We start from the raw sequence: 20226 nt of genomic DNA, 5'->3' as shown, positions 1-20226 counted from the left end.
TTTGAACTAATAATTTCCTGGGTTTAATATCTGTCTGGGTTTTTGCAGTATCAAGTTGTAGGTTTTATCTTCAGTTTTGGGGACCTTTGTTACTCTGCTTCTTTGCTTTTTCTTACCATATCTGAACCCATCTTTCTCTCTATCTCTAATGAGGTTCCAGAAGAATTCTTTATTATTTCTTAACTGTGATATCTTCTTCTTGAGGGAAGTTCTGCTATAACATTTAAAATACATCTTTTTTTTTTTAATGATCCCTTGACTGCATATTATCAGTGGGTATGAGCCATGCAATTTGAACTTCAGTCTGCTTTGTTATCTAGTAGCAGTAGAAGTCTTATATCCTCCCTCTCAATCACTAGAGGGGAATGAATCCTATTTAGCCATAGCAATTAAAGAGACTGTGATTGGTTTCGAGTTAGAAATCCTAATGGGTTGGTTGGAATAAAGATCTGCATTCTACAATTCCCTAACTTTCCCGAATTCCTCATTTAGCTTTTCTTCAATTAATATTTTATTTATGCATTTTAAGGTTAGTATTACAGTTTATGCACATGTGTGTAGAGTGTGTAAACCACTGGATAACTACTGGCAAAAGAGGATTGCAGAAGCCATCATGCTCATAGAAGTTAAATGGAAGTGAATGAGTGCATTCTATAATAATGCTCTTCAGAATTTCAAACAGTGTATATATGAAGTAAATGCAAGGAAAGTGTTCTCTGAGTTTTTTTAAATGAAGTGAAATTCCTGCTTGCAACATCTTAATAAACAGAAACAGGCACATTTCTTTCAGCTGCACAAGACACATTTCTTTTAGCTGCACAAAAATGAATGGCATTTCAATCAATAAACACAATAGTGAAGAGTAACGGGTTGTAAGTATGCAGCTACAAATGTCAAATACAGTAAGTATTAGAAATAAATTGAAAAACTGGGATTAATGCATTTTTTAGAAAATATACTTGCATAGTCATCAACAGTGACCATTAAATTAACATGCAGAATTAATAACGTGTGATTTATTTTTGAAATGAAGAATGCTTTTATATCGCAACCTCATTATAAAAGAGTCAGCCTGATAAAGTAATACAAAAAGGCTCATAAATGGGACAGCACAAATCAAAATAATTACCTTTACTCATACTATATTCAGAAAGGTTCCTGTGTAGAATAAGTAGAAGAAAGGAAAAGAAATGTATAGATGTGATATGATGTAACAGAACTCCCCAAACTTCCATTCTACTTGCACATCTGAGTACATTTCAGGGAAAGTACTGGGTCAGACTTTGCTATTTAAAAGCTTTTAAATACCTTGTATTAAAAATATTATGCACAGAAGGAGAAGGCTATGGCACTTTTAAGAATTAACATTTCAAAATATCTGCCTGTATACATCCCTGTGTGGAACATTTTTTCCATCTTGTCTTAAGAAGCCTTTTTACAGAGACAATGTTTTCCAGTACAGATTTGTGTCTTCAAGCTTCATAAAACCTTACATATAGATACATTTGTAGAAACAAAGCTCCAGCCTCTTACCAAGAGACAACCTTTGAGTTTGTGGAAATGTTCTCTGAAAAATATTTTCACCCTTATTCCCCAAAACTTTCCCTGCTAGTCTGTTCTCCGTAGCTTTCTCAACAAAACAGTTTACAAAGCCATTTTCATCCAGTAGTAATTCTGAGCCAAACTAGCAGTGTTCAGTTTCCAGTGCAGCAAAGTTTGAGCTGTGGACTCAGAGTGGCCCCTTCTGGGGCTGTGCTGGTTTGCCCAGCACCCTTGCTGCCGTTGGCTGAACTGGTCAGGAGGGCTTTGCTGGTGTGGCTGGAGGGGAGGCCAGGCAGTGCTGGGGCACATGGAGCGCTCAGCAGGGCTCAGCTCCCATTCCTGCATGGCAACAGCCTCCAGCTCCTCTGCCATGGGGCACGGAGTTCAGCTGTAAAACATGGCCTGTCTTGAGCAAGTGCTGCCAAAAACTGATCCTTGATTCCTCACCAGACCTTGGCCAATATCATGGCAACGGGTCCCCGGCCAGGTAATGATTGGCATAGATTCCATGTGTTACAGAGGGCTGGTCAATAATCTTTATTAAGAAACTCATTGCTCTTATAGACTAGTTCACTACAGGTATAATTGATTGGTCCTTTTCTCAAAACACCACCACCATTGGCTAATTAAGAAACCATCCTTTGGTAAACAAATCTCTGTAATACATTCCACACATTCACAACAACGGGTGCAGCAAGTTAAGGTAAGAATTGTTTCTCATTATTTTCTCTGATCTTCTCCCAGCCTTTCCCAGCACAGTGTCTGGGAAAGTTGTGTTTCTCTCTGTGGCTGGAGAGCTCCTGCCACATGGACAGCCCAGAGGGCTGTCGGCAGCGCTTACCCCAGTGTTAATGAGTATTCTGGTAATTAACATACTACAAATTAGTCCTGTGGGTAAGAAGTCTCCAAAGGGGCAGGGTGGTCTGCACTAACTCCTGTAAGGACTGGGTTTGCACTCTGTGAATTTATTGATAGGCATCATTGCAATAACCACAATTACCCTGGACCTACCAGGGCAATCTGAGGTTTGTACTGTGCTGCTTTTTAAGAGACTTGGTGCATTCAACATCTTGGCAAGGAAATTAAAAAAAAACAAAAAAACCAAAAAAAAACCAAAAAAAACCACCAAAAAAACCCACAAGCAAAGCAGACCCCAGTTACCTCATAGAAACATGTTTGTACCTTTTTTCCCATTTTTGAAGAACTGTGTTGAGATAAAAATATATGGCTGGGAGAAGATCTGTTAGAATTAAACTGCAATCATTGTAAACAACAGTTAAACTTCCAGTATTTCTACTTTCCCTTTTCTGTTCCTTTTATTTTCTCAATAAATAAGAGACTTGTTCAATAAGTGAAATAGACTGTTTCAGTAGTCCATCATGGATTTTATTTTGGTTGTGCTTTTTATATCACGCTACTTTAAAAAATCCATTTTGCCAGGCTGTTTTTCATTTAAGCTCATTGCAAATTATTTGTTTGTCCCAAGTACATCTTGCATTTAGTGCAATAGCTACCACTGAGTTCTTGATGCCATGGGGTAATAAAACATAGGACGGCTAGAAACTCAGCATTAGTTCCTGAAATTCCTGTTACATCCTCCCCCACACTGCCTCCCTTTTAGCCAGGTTTACATGCATTCTCATATTTTTTTCCACAAGGTAAAGTAAAAAAACACTTGCCCTCCTAAATTTCCAACATGCACACCAGGGAAAACACAGGAGGAGGTTTTGTTTAAAATAGCCTCAGCAACACTGAGGCAAATCATGTTTTATTATGTTTCTTGGTGAACTTGCTATTTATCAAATCTATCCTAACTGCAGAAATGGCCTAAAAAAATAAGTGTTCAATGATTTACACAGAGAAAACCTGTAAGGTGTTCATTACCTTTTCATAGTTTCCTTGCTTGTCTTACGTGCGAGCAAAAAAAACTAACTTTATTTTTCTACCTATCTCAGTATTTCATAGGCTCTCCTGCTGTACCCTTGCTGGTTTGATCTAGTCTCCAGTTAGCATGCAGAGCTAGGTTTTTATGAAGTTCAAGAACTTACATGTTGCTTTGGTGTCACAGCCATTTCCCTGAGTGGGTGATAAAGCAAGTCTGTGTCCATACACCAGATATTGCACCCAGCAATGAAATTTGAGCATGTTGTTGTAGGGAGTCTCAAGTACAAGAAACAGAATAACTTCCCTTTGAGATGTTTTATTGCCAACCCTTATCACACAAACCAATCTTTTCATTATTATAGCTTTTTTTCATTATTAATATCTTACTTTCCCAACAAATATCCACTGTGGTCTTTTTTGATAAGTCAACATATTTGTCCCTCCCCCAGCAATACAAAATAGCAAGAAAACAATATTTTCTGAAGGTAAGAAGGAATACTGAAGGTAAGAGGAATACTGAAGTTTGCTACACGTGTTTTAACCTTGACTTAAATTTAAAAGCTTTGTTGCATACATTTAGAATATTAATTTTTTGTTTAAATGGTTTTAAACTTTTAAAGGGTGAGATGGATTGTGCTTTTTTCTATTGCTGTCTTTTTGGTGCATCTTCACATAGGGATGTATTTGCCTTTTGGGAAGTTGACAGTGTAAGTGGCTGACAAAATAGCTAATAAATCTGAGGTTAATAGGGTTGTAGACAGCAAAGTACCTAGGCGTAGGAAGGATCACCAGCCACAGAATGCTGCACATCTAGAAACTGTCAATACAGAGTATGAAAAATGCGAAGGACAAAGCAAAAGTAGAAGTTCCAACTCATTTTTTCTGCTTGCTGAAGCAATTTCTCACATCAGCATATCCTGGTCCTCTAGGGAAGACATGTATTTAGGGTTTGATCTTGATTCTACTCATGCCAGAAAACAGGCTCTCTTTTAACCCTAAGTGGAGACGATCAGATTGCTAATGATTGTCCCCCCCAAAAATAAACCCAGAAGTAAAAAGGCCTCAGGTTATACCAATATGACATGTAAGAAGTAGTACTCTCTACTGCTTGTGTAGAAATCAGTTTGAATTCATTTAGAGGTATTTAGAGATGGGTATTAGAGCTTTAAAGCTGATTATTCTAGTTCTCTTAATTAGTGGACCAAATGTTTGATACAGCTGCTGTGCACTCATGGTATTGAGGACAGTTTCCATCCAGAGGGAAAAAAAATCTTTTGAAGAAATTTTCTGTGTGGTAAATGAAATCACTTGAAGTAGCTTGTGGCCAGAAATTTGAGTAAGCCAGCATGGGGCTCTTGGATTCAGCAGAGCTGCACTGATGGTTGTCACCTGTGATTGTCATTGAATTATGCAATGGAATTCTCTTAATGTCTGAACACAAGTATGAAACAGGAAAGGGTGAAAATATGTTACCATTCCACCAAAACTCTTCAAAGAAATGACAGTTGCTAAAGTACTGCATCTTCAATATACTCTCCACTTGTCTGAAGCCACCATAAAAATAGCTGGCTGGAGATTTAAAGGTGTGCACATCACAGATCTGCCAGGGAAGCCCTCCCTGCACTAGGCAGACTGCCAGGGTGCTCAGCTGGGTTCTTTGAAGGCATGATGCCCTGAAGGCTCTGTTTTTTCCCTCTTCTTCCCTGTGAGATGTCTCAGATGGTTTTTGATCATGGAAAGACCTTGCCAAGGGGTTATCATTTCAAAGGGAGCCAGGATGCCACACACAGCTGGTCTGGAGTAGCCTGCTTCTGTTCTCAGAGGTGCTGGGGACACCATCACATCTCACAGCCTCCACTTGTGGCAGAGCAGCAGCAGTTCCTGCTGGCAGCTGCCTACAGCTGGGGAATGCTTCCCACATGGCAGAGAGAAGCAGGCAATGGGATCTGAGCTTGCCAAAAGGGAAGACCTAGGAAAGCTCTGCTCTGGCTGGTCTTTTTCGCAGGGTGGCCACCTGGCCATGGCTGAGCCACCACGAAGCCCATCCTCTGCACCTTTGTGCTGCAAGGTTGAACTGGTGCCCTGAGTTGGGATTTTATCTTTTATAAATAACTTTTTTTTTAAATACATATTTGCCACATAAGGCCACAAATTCTTATATAAAAAGTCTTGGTCTTTTAGAAGGGTGTTCTGCAGGAAGGTGCTGGTGGGAGGTGTCATGTAAACACATGTAAGAACCAGTGTGTGGTTTAAGTGCCAGTTTGAGGGCACTGGGGAATGACAGCAAATCTCGATTCACTGTGTTACCTGGAACAACACCCTCACCCAAAGTGCTTGGGTGTGCCATTGACTGTGGCAGGAGTTTTAGAAACCACACGAGATCAACTTATAGATGAATAAAATCAGGTGAAATTAAAGTTGGGCAAACAAGAAATGTGCTTGGAAGTGTTTCTCTCTGGCCCACAGGAAAAGGCGTGTTATTAAGCACAATGGTTGTATTTTCAATGAAACTTGGTTTGATGCTTAAAGGGGAGATGGATAATTAAGACTTCATCTTCCAAAATATTAAATATTGATTTGTAGACATTTAGCAGCAGGCATAAAGCTCTTCTGAGAACTGGCTGTAACTGTCTAAAAGATTATAAAAGATTTTACTTCTCCATGTAGAATTTAGCATTTATTTTTTTATTTAAAATTTATGAAATGAGACTAAAATAAATCAGAGATAAACTTCTAGCCCTCTGAGTGTGTTTCAGTCCTGCTTTGTGTGGCCTGGCAGAGTCAAAATGGATATATGATCTTTTTTTAAAGTTTGTATTGGCTTTTGGCTTATTGAAGTGTCAGGAGGTTTATAAGCTCCTCAGCTCCAATTTTGATTGTTTTATCCAACTACTGTCACTTCTTATCAGTATTAAAGGCAGAAATCAAAAGCATGGGACCCGTGGGAAGAAGTGTTTCAGATGTACACTGCTGCTCTTTTTTGTCGCTGCTCTGAACTGTGCTGCTCTGCTCCTGACAGCAAACCCACAATGAGATAAGGAAGTGAGTTTCATACCTCATTAATTCATTTGTGAATTAAACAAAGGTGTTTTTAGCTTGAGTGTATATATTTCCACCTGCCTTATCCTTTCTTTATGACTTGTGAAAATTGCTGAAGTCCAACTTGTCCCGTATCACTTAGGGCAGCTTTGCTCTAGGAGCCCATTTGCCTCCAGCCTTTCACTAATTGTACACTGGGAATCAAGACAATTTGTTTAAACAGGTGAAAAAACAGTATTCCAGCTCAGCTACATCTTGCAGATGTTTCTCCCAAAGAGAAAGTAACCCAGATTCATTTCCTGGATTCGAGAGCTTAGCTCTGAGCGTGGCACTTGCTGCTCTGAGCAAAGTTAACCAAATATTGGGCTCCCTGAAGGGGCTGGGCACAGTCTGCCCCCAGGACACTGCTGTGGTCCCAAGGAGGGAGGTGTAAAGTGGTTTGAAAAACCATCTCTCTGCAGAAAGAAAACACCCCACAGGAAAGGGAAAGGAAGAGCTAATTCTCACTAGGCAGTTCAGGATGGATTCTTTCCTTAAGCACAGCTCAGCTGCAAAAATATCTTCACTGAGTAAAACTGGAGTATTTTTAACTATATGCTCATGGTTTCATGGTCAATCTGTGTAGTAATAGCCAGTCTTGTAAATCAAGAACTTTATTAATGGTAAAAGCATTTGCACAGTAACTTCTCTTTTTCTTTTTTTTCTTTTTTTCTTTTTTTTTTTTTTTTGAGATATCTGTGCATTAGAAACTGACATGAATTTTCACAGTTGTTTTGTTAGGGTTAACAAGTGTATTGAATTTAAGAAACTACATTTTCTGTGCTTTATTTGCAGTAGTTTCAAGTTGATCAAATCTATTTCAGAATGTTCTCTATTTTATGCAAACTCGCTTTAAAGAAGTGTAAGCAAAATACGTTCATTTCACCACTGGATCAATTCATTAGGTTTTAAAAGTGCATTTCCACTCTAACATCGACAGCAGTAAAGGGAAAAAGGGAGGAGCAATGACAGAAAATCTATTTGACAGAATAAATAGTTTCTTTGCACATATGTATATATAGGTGTGTGGGTTTAAATGGGTAAAGTAATGGTGGTGGCACTGATGAGGCAGACATGTTTTAGCATTATAATGGCAAACTGTAAAAGATGACACATGTTAAAAAAAAAGATAATCTTTATTGGAGACTTGATTATTTCCTACCTTCACCAAACAGAAAATTGACTGAGACAATAGAATCCAGCAAGTTAGAGTCCAAATTGAAACACTAAGTCATGTCTACATGGCAAGTAAAAAGTAATTAAAAAAGGAATCACCAGTTTTAGAGGAGGGAAAAGAGAGAGGAAACACAATTAGAATTCAATACTTAAATCTTACTTAAACACTGCAATTGCAAGAAAGCAGATACTTAGTAAATAAGATTTTGCAGTGTCACAAGCAGCGGGGAAAGACACTAGAGTGAAGCACAGAAATTGTACATTTGCACATTTCTAAGTAAGCATACAGACCAGATATTTTTTGTGTCCTTGGGTGTTTATTACATTCCTTCCCTCCTTTGACCATTTCAGCTGGGCTATAGACCCAGAAGGGACATACATTTTATGTTCTTTTCATTTTGACATTTTTACGGTTAGATGTTGCGCAGACTTAATTTTTTTTGTGCTCAACTTTAGCTACTTGAATCCTGAAGTCCTCTTATTTATCCTGTCATCTGTCATTGATGTAACTGACTTCTGTGACACTGTTGACAGAATTTATCTAAGTGTTTGCTGGATGGCACATTTCACAGAGTCAAATATAAATAAAAGGGTCCATCACCTGGGGGATATGGGATTGGAAGTCAATAGGTGTTGAAGGTGCTTAGTTTCACAAAGACCTATTCAAGAACTCACACAATCCTGTCTTACAGATTTATCTCTTTATATATGACCATGTTCTTATTCCCTTTGGGTCAGGTAGCAATATGTTTTTGTTCTCTTTTTCTTTCCTAAGACCTGCCAGATAATCAAATATGTACCTGCATTTCTTTCTGACATTTCAGAAATGCTAAATATTGTATTCTGGTGATAATGCTTTCTGAAGAAGGAAGGAATGGCCCATTTAATAATGTATACTTCATTTACAGTTTGGAGTGTTAGCCAACTACTTGTGATGATACTTCTTCCAGTCATAATACTGATATATGCAGAGTTTTAACTACATTTTTAAATAGAAAAACAACTGAATGATACATTCAAAATAATTCATGGAGAGGAAATAGATGTATTTCAGCATGGGAGAATATTTATGCATTATTTAACAGCAATAATGTTTGAATTCATACATTATGCAAATGCCATTATAATCAGGAAAATGAAAGAACTTGGACTGCTGCAACATCTTTAAATCTACCATTAGGTACTTATTTGTCCATATCATTTAATACTGCCTAATGTTACAGTTTGTCACTTGAAGAGAGAAGTTATCAGAGACTAACAGGTTATAAAAAAGTAAAACTGATGAATCCTGATTGCTACCTTTATGCTAATGTCTATAAATTTATCTGCAAACAAGAGTAAAGGCTTTAATGGTAATTTACATAAACTTCTCTTCTGGAGATGAGTTACTGTGGTTTTACACACGGTTCCCATTTTTGCATTGTGATCCTTATCCATCCCCACCCCCACATGACAGACCGGCACACAGCGTGGGCTGACACTGCCAAATTGTATTTTCTAAATGTATCAGCAGCTCTGTTCCAAAACTATCAAATGCAGCAAGCCTGACCATATAAAACCAAAGCTGTTTCTGTTTCCTCTTATCTTCAAGACAAAACATTTAAAAAATGAGAGAACAGAAAAAAAGAAAAAGAAAAAGGCTGTGTTTTGGAGGAGAGCATTAACAGGCCTGCCCTTAGTATTTGGTTCTGTTTACTCCTCTGCTTAACTAGATCCGCAGCCCCACACGTTTGGTTATCTCTAAGTGCCCACGCACTTCAGTGCAGCGTTTTTGTGCCCCATGTCCAGGCAGTGTGAGCCGTGGCAGTGGAAGCAGGGAGCCAGCCCAGCCTGGGAGCAGCCCAGCGCAGCCCTGCCGGAGGGAGGGCGCTGCTCTCCCTGCCCCATGCTGGGGGTCTCCTGGTCTCTCCTTGGCACTCCTGCTTTTGTTTCCTTAGTCCTTCTGTTCTCGTCAATGGCTTCTGTTTCTCCTGTTTTTAAATAGCTGCACCATTTCTTTCTTTTGCCCCCTTCAGGCAGGCTGTCCCAGCCACAAGGTCCTTACAGCCTGCGCTCTTCAGTACTCCACAGATAAATTAATTCCTCCTCCAAATGATATGTGAAATCTCTGTGGCACATAGTACTCTCATGCTATGAAGCAGAAGCACAGCTAGTCAGACTTCTGTCCTCAAAAGTGTCTAGTGTATTTTCTCCCAATTTGAGTCTAAGGAGCTGAGGGTTCTGCTGTGTTCAAGTCATTCTTTGGAGCAGTAATCTCATGCTACCCTTACAAGAATGTTCTCCCACAGTCAAAGGTGTGCATGGTGATGAAGGGAGAGCTAGACATTCCCCTCATAGTTGATGAGTGGACAACATTTCTTCAGAATTACTTGTATTGCAAAACTCTTCATTTGTAACAACTAATATTTCTCTTAATCATAAAAACGAGAGCAAATAGAACTGAGGAACAACTGTACTGGGAGAGCGATCTATTTTCTTAACTCATTAAATAAAGCTGGCCCTTCACTTCTCCAGGAGGTGTTTACAGAAAAGGACAGCAGAGGGAAACTTTCATTCTGATTTCCATCTGTATTTGTTGTGTGGCAAGCAAAAAAGAATTTACATGCAGATGCAATCAATCTGGCACATCTCATAAACACTATATTCCCCTAATAGCTCAGGAATTCAGAACAGATCTTGTAACTGGGTGGCATTTGGGCACAGTTTGGGTGCTCACCAATTTGAATCCAGTCGATAGTCTGGAATTTTCACTGTGATAGAGTCTTCCAGAAATGATTACTTTTTATGTCAGAGTGGATGAAGTAGTGTTTGCTCTTCCATCATAAAGACTGCCAGGGCCTCTGCTATAAAATCTCTATTGCTAACAAGAAAACACAATTCAACCAATATATTGTGCTCCTGGCTAAGAACTGGCATGCAAGAATTCATCCTGGAAATTTTTATTTGCAGAGAATGGTACTAATTTATCTGAATGCAAAATAATGCATGAACTTCCTTTTGTTGAATATTAACTACTTTTTTTTTTTTTTTTCTTTTCATGGCATTGTAGCAATCAGTTGTTGCAAAGCTGGTTGGGAAGAGAAAGGGATGTAGGATGCAGCAGTCACCACGGTGCAGCAACATGCCCACTCCAGTGCCAACTGGAGATCACCAGCTGATGACGAGGAAAAGAGGACTGCACAAACTGGAGTCAGTATGTCCTGCAATGGCAAATCAATTAATGAGATATTAACTTTGGAGTGCTTATAATAGTTAATGCAGACGTCCCTGTTTTACATGGTTTTGACAGTGCCAGCTGATGCTGGTTATACAAGAAGAAAGTGGGAGATGGTTATCACTGCAATTTTTTATGGCACCCTTGGATGGTTGCTGTGTTTGTGCCTAGGTGAACTGAAGTTTAAGTTCACCTCAGGTAGATTTCTGTGTCCACAGTGTCTGGACACAGTGACAAAGCCCAGCCTAAGATAAGACAAGGTTTGCATCACTTCAGTGCTTCCTCCTGGCTGATGTGCTCCTTTTGGCCAAGCAGATGGTACAGCAGTTTGCAGAAGCTGTCCAGTGTTTCTGGGTTTTCTCTGTCAGTGCAGCTCCTGAGATGAAATTTCAGAAAATGCCAAATCCAGCCAAGCCTCTGTATGACTAACAAGGATGCCATCCCCACCACAGAGGAGTGTAAGAACTGTGGCCAACCCTCAGCAGAGGAGCTTGGAGAGAACAAGGGAGCCAGTGGTATGGTTAATTCTGAACCTGTCATGCTGTGGAAATCATCTCTTCTGCCTAAGGCAGCCCTGTTGTGTTGGCAGCGTAGCCAAACTGCAGCTGGAGGAAGTGCCAGCTTGGCTGAGACAATGCAGCCGCCTTCTGCAAAGTTACCAGAAAGTAACATCAGAGCTTCACATTTCTATAGACCTAGAAGAAGGTCTTCTAAATTATGATCATAAACTCAATCCAACTGAAAAATGCCGAAGTAACTTGTTTGGCATGTGGAAAAGCATCCCTGGGTTATTTCCTTTTCCCAGCATTTCCTCCATTAGAGTAGGATTATTGATGCCATTATTCCTAACAGTTTCTGAATGCACGGAAGATATGCTCCAAAAACCACAGAAGTCAACAGAAAAATTTCCTGAGAGCCCAAATCACAAATTTATGTGGTTTTCTCAATTCAAGATCTTCCACTGTCTGGCCCCAGTGTGCCAGGATAGGTCCTAAATACTTGTTTTACAAAACAAAAAAATTAACTTCAACATTAAACTTGGCACTGACTTCAAAAGGATTATCCCAGTCATCTATGTTCTGGCAATCCTTGCTTACAGCACAGTTTTAACATAAGTTTTATGCTGATAGTTTGCATATCCTTATGCTAAATAAATATGTACATTTATGTACAGTGTGATGTAACAGTGATTTACATCTCCTATGACTGTCTGACATTGTTTCTCCTACGAATGGCAGTACCTCTTCAGCATGGTGAGGAAAAAGCTGTTTCAACCTAACAGAATATTTTAATTTCAGGTAGTCAAAATGGTGTCTTTAACATAAGGTTGTCTGCAGTTTGTGGCATGGCTTTCATAACTTTGCTAATTCCTTTGGGTTTTAATTAGAAATACTCAGCTACATTTCCTGTAAACATGCAAATGCTGGGCCTCCCACAAACAGTATTATTAAGATGGTTTCTTAATCGAGTTTTTCTTTGGGAGCAATTCAGTTCACTCCCATTTTATGCTGGCAAACACTGGCATTTGTCACTTCTTCCAGTAACTGATGCTTTCTACTTTAATAAATGCACATATTAGATGCTATTCTCTTTCTCTGTTTGATAGGTGTGTAGTGTCAGGAAGAAGAAGGTCGCAATGATGTTAAGTTTTCTGCTAAGCAAAGGATCAGGGCGTAAATGAAATCTTGAAAGCTGGGAAATGAGAATGTGCAAGTGTAAATAATGTATTAATTATTGACAGCTAGGGGACCAAGAAGTCCTGTTTAGTAGTGACATCTTCATTGTCACACTGCCTGACACTATCTCAGATACTTCTATTTATACAGGTTTCCCCCCCCAAGATAGTAAGTGTTTCAATTTACCTGTGTAACTATTTATATTTTTCATTTTCTTTGGCTTTTCTTTATCTTACTGCAGTCTAGATGCTTGGTGCAGGAGGGGTGGGGGAGAAGGCAATCCTTGTTTTTCATTGTGGCAAGTGACATGGTACAAAATAGATTTTTTTTTTTTTTTTTTTTTTGTAATGAAAGAACAAAATACTGAGGTGCAAAAGGAGATTCCACTTCATTGGTTATTTATGGAAGTCAAGACACAGTTTAAGGAAAGACATATGATAGCTAAGGGCTCAGTTTTGCCAAAAGGCCTTCCCAGCAATGACTACTGCTTAATATATGCCAGAAGCAGAATTGGTTTCACCATGGCTTTTTGAGCAAGACATTAGTTATACTAAGGAAAGGTGTTCCTGGGCTAAAAGGCTTTTAATACTCTGTACTTTCTAGTCATTGCATAAAGTCTAAGAGTAGTAGTGAATTCCTATATATTTAAATTATATTTGTTACAAATTAGAGCAGAAAAAATTCCCATAATCCCAAAAAGGTCTTTGTATATTAGCTGTCTGCATAAGGTGCTAGATGTAAATAGCTAGGAGCTTTCAAATACTGAGATTTAAACTGAAAAGGAAAAAACCCACTACAAGCCACCAAACAAAAATAACAACAAAACACCTCCACCACCTCCAAAAATACCTCCTGATCCTTCTTTGCCAAATGACCTGTGCACTTTCCTCCCCTCAGCCCCCAGGTAAGGGGCTCCAGTGCCCTTTGGCATTCCTTTGCTACCTCCAGACCCCTGTTGGACCCTGACTCCTGCTCTAATCCCCCATTGGCTTTGCCCATAATTAGATTTTGTTCCCTCTGTGGGTGGAACACACGAGGAGGCTCGCAGGGCTTGGGCAGGCGCTGAGGAAAGCCACGGATCCCCACCCTGCAATGTCCCTGGGGGGCAGAAGGTGCTGCTGAGGGCTGGGGCTTAAAGAAAAAGAGGCAACTACTTCAGATGCTCTCCACACCGTGATATTGTCTTTGCTTTCACCTTACTGAAGAGAACTGGGAGGCAGCTTTCAGTCAAATCCTCTTTCTCCTGAAAAATGGAGGTTCTGATCTGTGGAATTGCTTAGCAAATTTCTGTCAGCCCTATTGAATTGATAGGGTTGCTAAATCCTGGTATATGGAGAACTTGAAAAAGTGGAAATATTTAATTTCACTGTTTTCAAAGAACTTCTTTGATTTATCACATTGAAAAGATCTTCCATTTTTAAAACTTTGATTTCTTTGTTTAACAAACATTAATATTGTTACAGAGTTAAGACTGAAGAACCATTTCACCTGCAATTTCCCACTTTCCAGCTGAATCAAGCCCCGCCGTTTTTGGCCATCGGTTCCCGGGGCAGGGATGCCCGGGCCGCGCCGGCGGGGCCGGTGTGAGCTCGGGAGCTGCCCTGCACCCTGCCCCTCTCTCTGCTGGTGCCCTCTGCGCAGAGCAGGGCTGGGCACGGATGTTCCCAGCTGCACCACCCGCTCCAAGGGCATCTTTTCAGGTGCTGCCATCAGGAGGGAAAATGCAATTTGCTCTTCAAGTCTGTTGTTGTTTACAGAACATGTGTCTCGAACATTAAAAAATGCCATATGTGATGCTGAATATAGAGCCTTCTTCCTCTGCCCAAGAATAGAACTTTATCAAAATGAAATTTCCTGCTCATTTGAGCCCGTCTCCATAGCAACAGTACAGTACACCTGTGATGTACAGGCAGAAGCTGCTACCACCTCTGAACCAGGCAGAACGAGCTGTGCTCCATCCCCCTGTGGAAGGCAGAAGTACATCTCTGATGTATCCATGGCACATTTTGCTGTATGCTACCTATGTGTGGTCCCTATATACAATCATTTTATTCAGGATTACTCTACTTACATTTGGTAAATAAACACAAATGTGCTACTTACATGAAGTTGTACTCTTGCAAAAATTCAATCTATTCTTGTCCTGAGGGAAGACTTTACAATGCAAACGTTACACAAAATAAAAGCTTATGCTCACATTTGTAAGAATTTCCTAATTCAAAAAATTCATAAAATGCCTCACTCTTGAAATCTGCCAACCTGTTAATAGTACATCATTAAAAGAAAAAAGCAAGTGCATGCTGAATTATTTAAATATTATTTTAATAGTAAACTGGAAATAATTATGCACCTTTGGCTATCCAATATTGCAAATTCCTGCTCACTCCATAACTTTTAGTGAAATTGAACTCACCAGTAAGAAACAAATGGTTGCATTTTAAAGCAACCTGAAATTATTTCCCCAGGTCATTCATAAGGTAGATCATTACAGAGAAACGTTTTCTTATGCAAATAAAAAATAGCCTGCTAATGTAATGTAAATTATATTTTAAGCTTCCTACATTTATTAGCTTATTTAAGATGAGGCAAACTTCAAAGAAGGCTTTTATTTGAAATACACACAGAGTGAAAATCTCCATAATGATGGCTATTGCTCACAGATGTACTGTATAACATATAGATGAATTGTCTGTTTCTGTCTCCTGATGTTTGTGTGTTCTTGTCTTTGCTTTCAGACCTGCCTTCTCTTCCCCTCTTAGCTCAGCATTTCCCATTACTGAATGCAGGGCAAGCTGCAAGCAAAAGGAGTGAAATATGATAGCTGATACATGCATCTTGGCAAAGTTCATTGCATCAGGTTGCCTGAATTTTTAATACCACTCCTTGATACAGTGGGCTTTACTTTCTCCCCCAGTGTTATTATAACCCTCATTTCTATGCCAGTGAAAATGGGGCTTCTGCTCTCAGAGCAAAATTTCTCATCCTTTTTGAGCAAATGGGTGGACAATATTGTTTTTCTTTTGCAGGGCACAGAGAAGCCAGGGCGTGGGGACTCCCCCTCATGCAGGCAGCAGCCAGCACAGGTGACTGGATGAAAAGGGAACTGATCTTTTATCCACACCTTAAGGACAGGAGGCAACGATCCCAATTTTTTTGTGGTATTTGTAACAGCTATTTATTTTCTCTTTCTCAACTGTGGTTGTTTTCAGATTTTCTGCTAGGAAATATCTATCTTATATAAGCTGCTAACACTCTGCTCTAGGCAGAACATGGTGCTTGGAGCTTATGTAGGCTGATTTCAGGGAAACTAGCAGCATTATTGATTTTCATTTGGCTTATTAGGATCAGTGTAACATGCACTTTTGCTATACTAGATTGTATTTGACTTTCATCATGAAATCTCATTACACTAAAAAGAAATGGAAACAAGCTATGCAAATAAAAGATTTTGCAGGGTACTCTAATGAAATTACTCTGTATCTGCAAAAACACACTTTGTATGTAGGTCATTCAAACCCTGAATGCTGCTGGTCAGACTGTTCTCATTTGCTTTTGAAAATTAAGAATAGATTCTCCAGCCCTAGCAGAATTATTTCAGATTTATACTAACATAACTGGAGTTATAGCTTGATCCTTGAAGTAGTTGTGCTGTCTGAATTCTGATGTTGAGTCAGTGATTTACTAGGAGAGGGAACTTCCAATTGCTTGTCTGCTTGCAGCTGGTATGGATGATGCTGCAACATTAAAAAGGTGTGAAATCTACGTGGCTGTGGGCACACTCCTAAACCCCCAGCCAGGATGAGGAATGAGCAACAAGCTTGTTTTCACCCACTTCGCTCTTGCGGGACATCGTCTCGTCGTGTTTTGCCTGTTGACATCGGTGGAGGCAGCATGAGCTGGCAGCACAGCAGATCTTCTCAGCACAGCATCAGAGGCACAAAGTCCTCTCTCCTGAAGCTCAGAGGAGATCTGGTTACCACCTCAGCTGCCCTCTTCCAAGAACAATTCATTATCAAGCTCATATGTCCAAACCCAGACTCATCACCGGTACTCCTGTAGCTGCAGACAATGCTGAGACTTTCTCATATTCTGCTGGCAGGAGAAGGTAAGGTTGTTTGTGTGGCTCCTACCCCATGAGGGCCTAGACTATTTGGGAGAGCAAAACTCCTCTGCTGTGGTTGTCCTGGTGCCACTGAAATGATGTTCTCAGGGCTGTGCAGGCTGAGGATGGCAGCCGCGCCCTCTTGCCCGCAGTGGGGTGGCAGAATGCCTGGGCCATGTCTCCATGGGGCCACACCTCCCCTCGTGCCTTGTCAGCTTGCAAGGTTAAGGAAGGGGAGGTGTTTTTGGTTTTTGTGTTTTGTCATCTCCTTTTATTGTCTCTTGAAATTGGCAGTAGGAAAAAACATTCCTCCAAGGTCTCCACTTACTCTGTAAGAATGGATCAAGACTTTTGAGCTCTCAGGAAAAAATATCCTCCTTTGACATGTTTTGATGGTTCCTCTAAGAATAGCACATTTCCTAATGGTCAGGATGCTTTTATTTTCATAGATGTTCTACATCTGGAGAAAGCAACATTCTTTTGAGAAAGAGAAAATTAATTTTGAAGAAGAACTCTGAGAAGCAACTCTCAGGCTTCCTTTCCTAATACGTTAGTGCATTTCTGATCCTAGAGGGTGAGCTATGTAAGGTACGAAAATTAGCAGAAAGCACCCAGTTAAAAACCAAGCTACAGGATAGATGCTAGGAAGAACAAATTCAAGATACAAAGCTGCAATTGCAAAGTTACTTGGGGAGTACAAATTTGGCATTATTGACAGTCTGTGATTTAATGACATTGCACAGTCAGGTCTTAGGCAGTCTTGAGTCACTCCCTGTTGATGCAATGAAACTGCACTCTTCTGCTTAGATTTGCCTACTGGTTTTGTGGGGTTTTATGGTGAAATTTTGGTTTGGACTTTTTTTCAGAATTGTTCAAACTCAGCAGCAAAATCCTAAAGGGGAAGCTTGCCTAATATACATGTGACAGTCTTATTTATTTGTGAAAAGGGGTCTCAAACTGCTAGACATGTGGGTTTGTGGAAAAGAGCTCTCTTGTGTTGCTGACAATTAGTATATTTTTCACTTGCAAAATGGTGCTTCTGCTAATGCTACGGTATAGTAATCAAAAGCACCTAATCCAGCTGATTAAAAATTCCCTGTTGGGCTTTGCTGACCAAATGAATACAATTAGTAAGACATTTCAAGTAGGGAATTTCCTGCAAATACTGATATTTGTAGACCTTAAATTAAAATTATGATATGTAAAATTACATATCAAATGAAGAGAGATCTTATTCCTTGGTGCATCTAACTGAGACCCATTGTCGATGTGTGGCAGGAGAGATTTTATTCTGTAAGTACAGGTAAGCTTTTCACTCAGATCTCAGCTTTAGAATCAAATTAATCATGTGATCAAAGCATTTCTTTTTTACATCCTCCCAAAGAAACTTAGCAAAAAATAAGTCCCTTAAGTAAGTAAGTTCATGTAGGCAATGGTAACAGGTGCTATGGGTTGTTGTTGAGATGTTGTTTGTTTAATATTAATCTAAAATAATTTAAATGGCATCGTAATAGCCTTATTTTATGTCTCTTATTTTGATTTTAAAAATCAGCGCATTCCCCTTAGTGCAGTTAATAGGGTCAGCCTGTGAGCCTGTGCTGGTTACCATGCCTTCAGTCATGTGGAATCCAAACAGCCATTATAATTTGTTTCTAAACAGATCAAGAGCTATTTACCATCTCAATGTTTTGTGCACAGCTGGGTGTCTGGCAAACATCCAATATCCATTAACATTTAAAAATTAGTCCCATAATGCATCTTTTCCATGGCTTGAGGAGTATACACACTGACACATGTTGGGAACCAATTATATTTGCACCACCATTCGTCTGGCTGCATTCAACTTCCCAGTAAATGAGGGCTAATTTAGTTTCCAGAATGGTGTATCTTAAATTCATGCAATGACCTTAGCAGAAGCAGAGTATCTGAAGATATAAAGAGGAAGGAAATGTTCAGAAAGAATAATGCTTCCTTTTTTTCTGCCTAAACCATGAGAGTAGATTATTATATGACTGTTTCCAGTATCCATGCCTGGCCTTAAAACCAGATTCCTTTAATTCAATACTGCTGAAATTCATGAGCAGACTTTGGTTGGGAAGAAATCACACTAATATGGTAAACTAGCACACCCTCCTTGCTCAGATCAAACCTGCTAATGGACCTTTTTATAATAGCAATTTAGACCTGCCTGTAGCAGGTCTAACTCTTCAGGTTCCCAACTGATTTTAAGTGTTCTATTTTCCTACCAGCAGGAAAATAAGAAATACAGATTTCACAGTAAGTGCTGTCTACATTGCTTGTGAAATATATTCTAACAATGCCATGGAAGTGAAATGACCCTCACAATTGGCAGTTTGGCATAGAATTTTAATGAAAATGGAGACACACAAACATATTTTGAGAAGTATATTTGCCAAACCTCTGCTGCCATGAGAAATTCCTTCAGTAATATCAGAGGTGAACTGAAATGTCTGGCTTGGGGGATGAGTGTGTAGCAGCCTTCCTTGCAGCGTGTCAGCTCAGCTCTCAGTAATCGGGTTCTAGACTGATTGACTTCTGCTGCTGCAACGCACCGCACGAGGCTTCCCTGAGCTCACCCAGTCCCTGGCAGGCTGCTTAATGAAGCTAAATTGCTCCTACAAACACAACACTATTCAGCAGCCTTTTAGAATTAAGAGCGGGTTTAAAAATAATGTTTTTCCTTAACACTCTTCTGAACCAGTTAGAAACTCAAGAAGGCAGGAATTTTCTAAATGGGAATTTTGTAAGTTGTTGTATACAACAATACAGTGCAGCAAGCCTCCAGGTGAGGGGTTTGTTCCCTCCTCCAGCTGTGCACATCTGCAGTAACTCTGTCCTCTTGGCACAGTTGTTTGAATGGAGTTAGCTGTAGGATTCTGTCTGGAGTGAGGCTGCAGCTTTATAAACAGCTCTAAAGTTTAAGGTATAGAAATAGTTATTTACTTATGTTTAAAATGCAGTCCTTAATATATAAAATTTGTTCTTCTCTTACATCCATATAGCTCAGAGCTAGCCTTTGTCAAGTATTTCTTTATTATATCAGCACCTTTTTCCTTTTACGTTTTGTGCAAGAAAGTATCTTTCAGTGAAAGGGCTTATTCTTGAAGCTGCCTTTTTGGAAAAGTTCACTGTACAGTCGGTATTTACAGATGCTGTTTATACTGTCTTCCTCTCAAAAGACATGGCTTTTTGTTATATTGCTTTCAGTGAAACCCATGCTTGTAGTCCCTGACAATAATACATTTTCATGCATCATTGGCAATACAAGGCTTCATTTAGACTATTGATTTACATTCTTACTGTATTAGGACTTGTTAGTGTTTCATACCTTCTTATTGTTTGGTGATTGACCTTTGCAGATTTATAGTACATAAGCAATTAGCCAGTAATAGGTTAAATTAATAAAGAAGATTCCTATCAAATTTGGGGGATCCACAAATCTATCATGTTGTGGTACAGTCCATTTCTTTTGTTATATTCCACACAGCTGTAGTTATAAGCTGAATTCCAAGTGCAGTAAATCCTGCTGAAGA

General features: G+C 39.5%; 1 long non-coding RNA gene across 1 annotated transcript; it reads left to right on the top strand.

Moving 5' to 3' along the window:
* The first annotated feature begins 2373 nt into the window (after positions 1-2373).
* LOC137479347 (uncharacterized) lies at positions 2374-16736 on the top strand. The gene is made up of 5 exons (XR_011002176.1): positions 2374-2436; positions 3498-3634; positions 6336-6468; positions 11268-11409; positions 15597-16736. It is a non-coding gene; the product is annotated as an uncharacterized lncRNA (long non-coding RNA).
* Positions 16737-20226: the final 3490 nt, after the last annotated feature.

Source organism: Anomalospiza imberbis, chromosome 9, assembly GCF_031753505.1.
Source record: "Anomalospiza imberbis isolate Cuckoo-Finch-1a 21T00152 chromosome 9, ASM3175350v1, whole genome shotgun sequence".
NCBI lineage: Eukaryota > Metazoa > Chordata > Aves > Passeriformes > Viduidae > Anomalospiza > Anomalospiza imberbis.
Note: the sequence above shows the minus strand (reverse complement) of the source record. Positions and strands in the feature narration are given on the sequence as shown.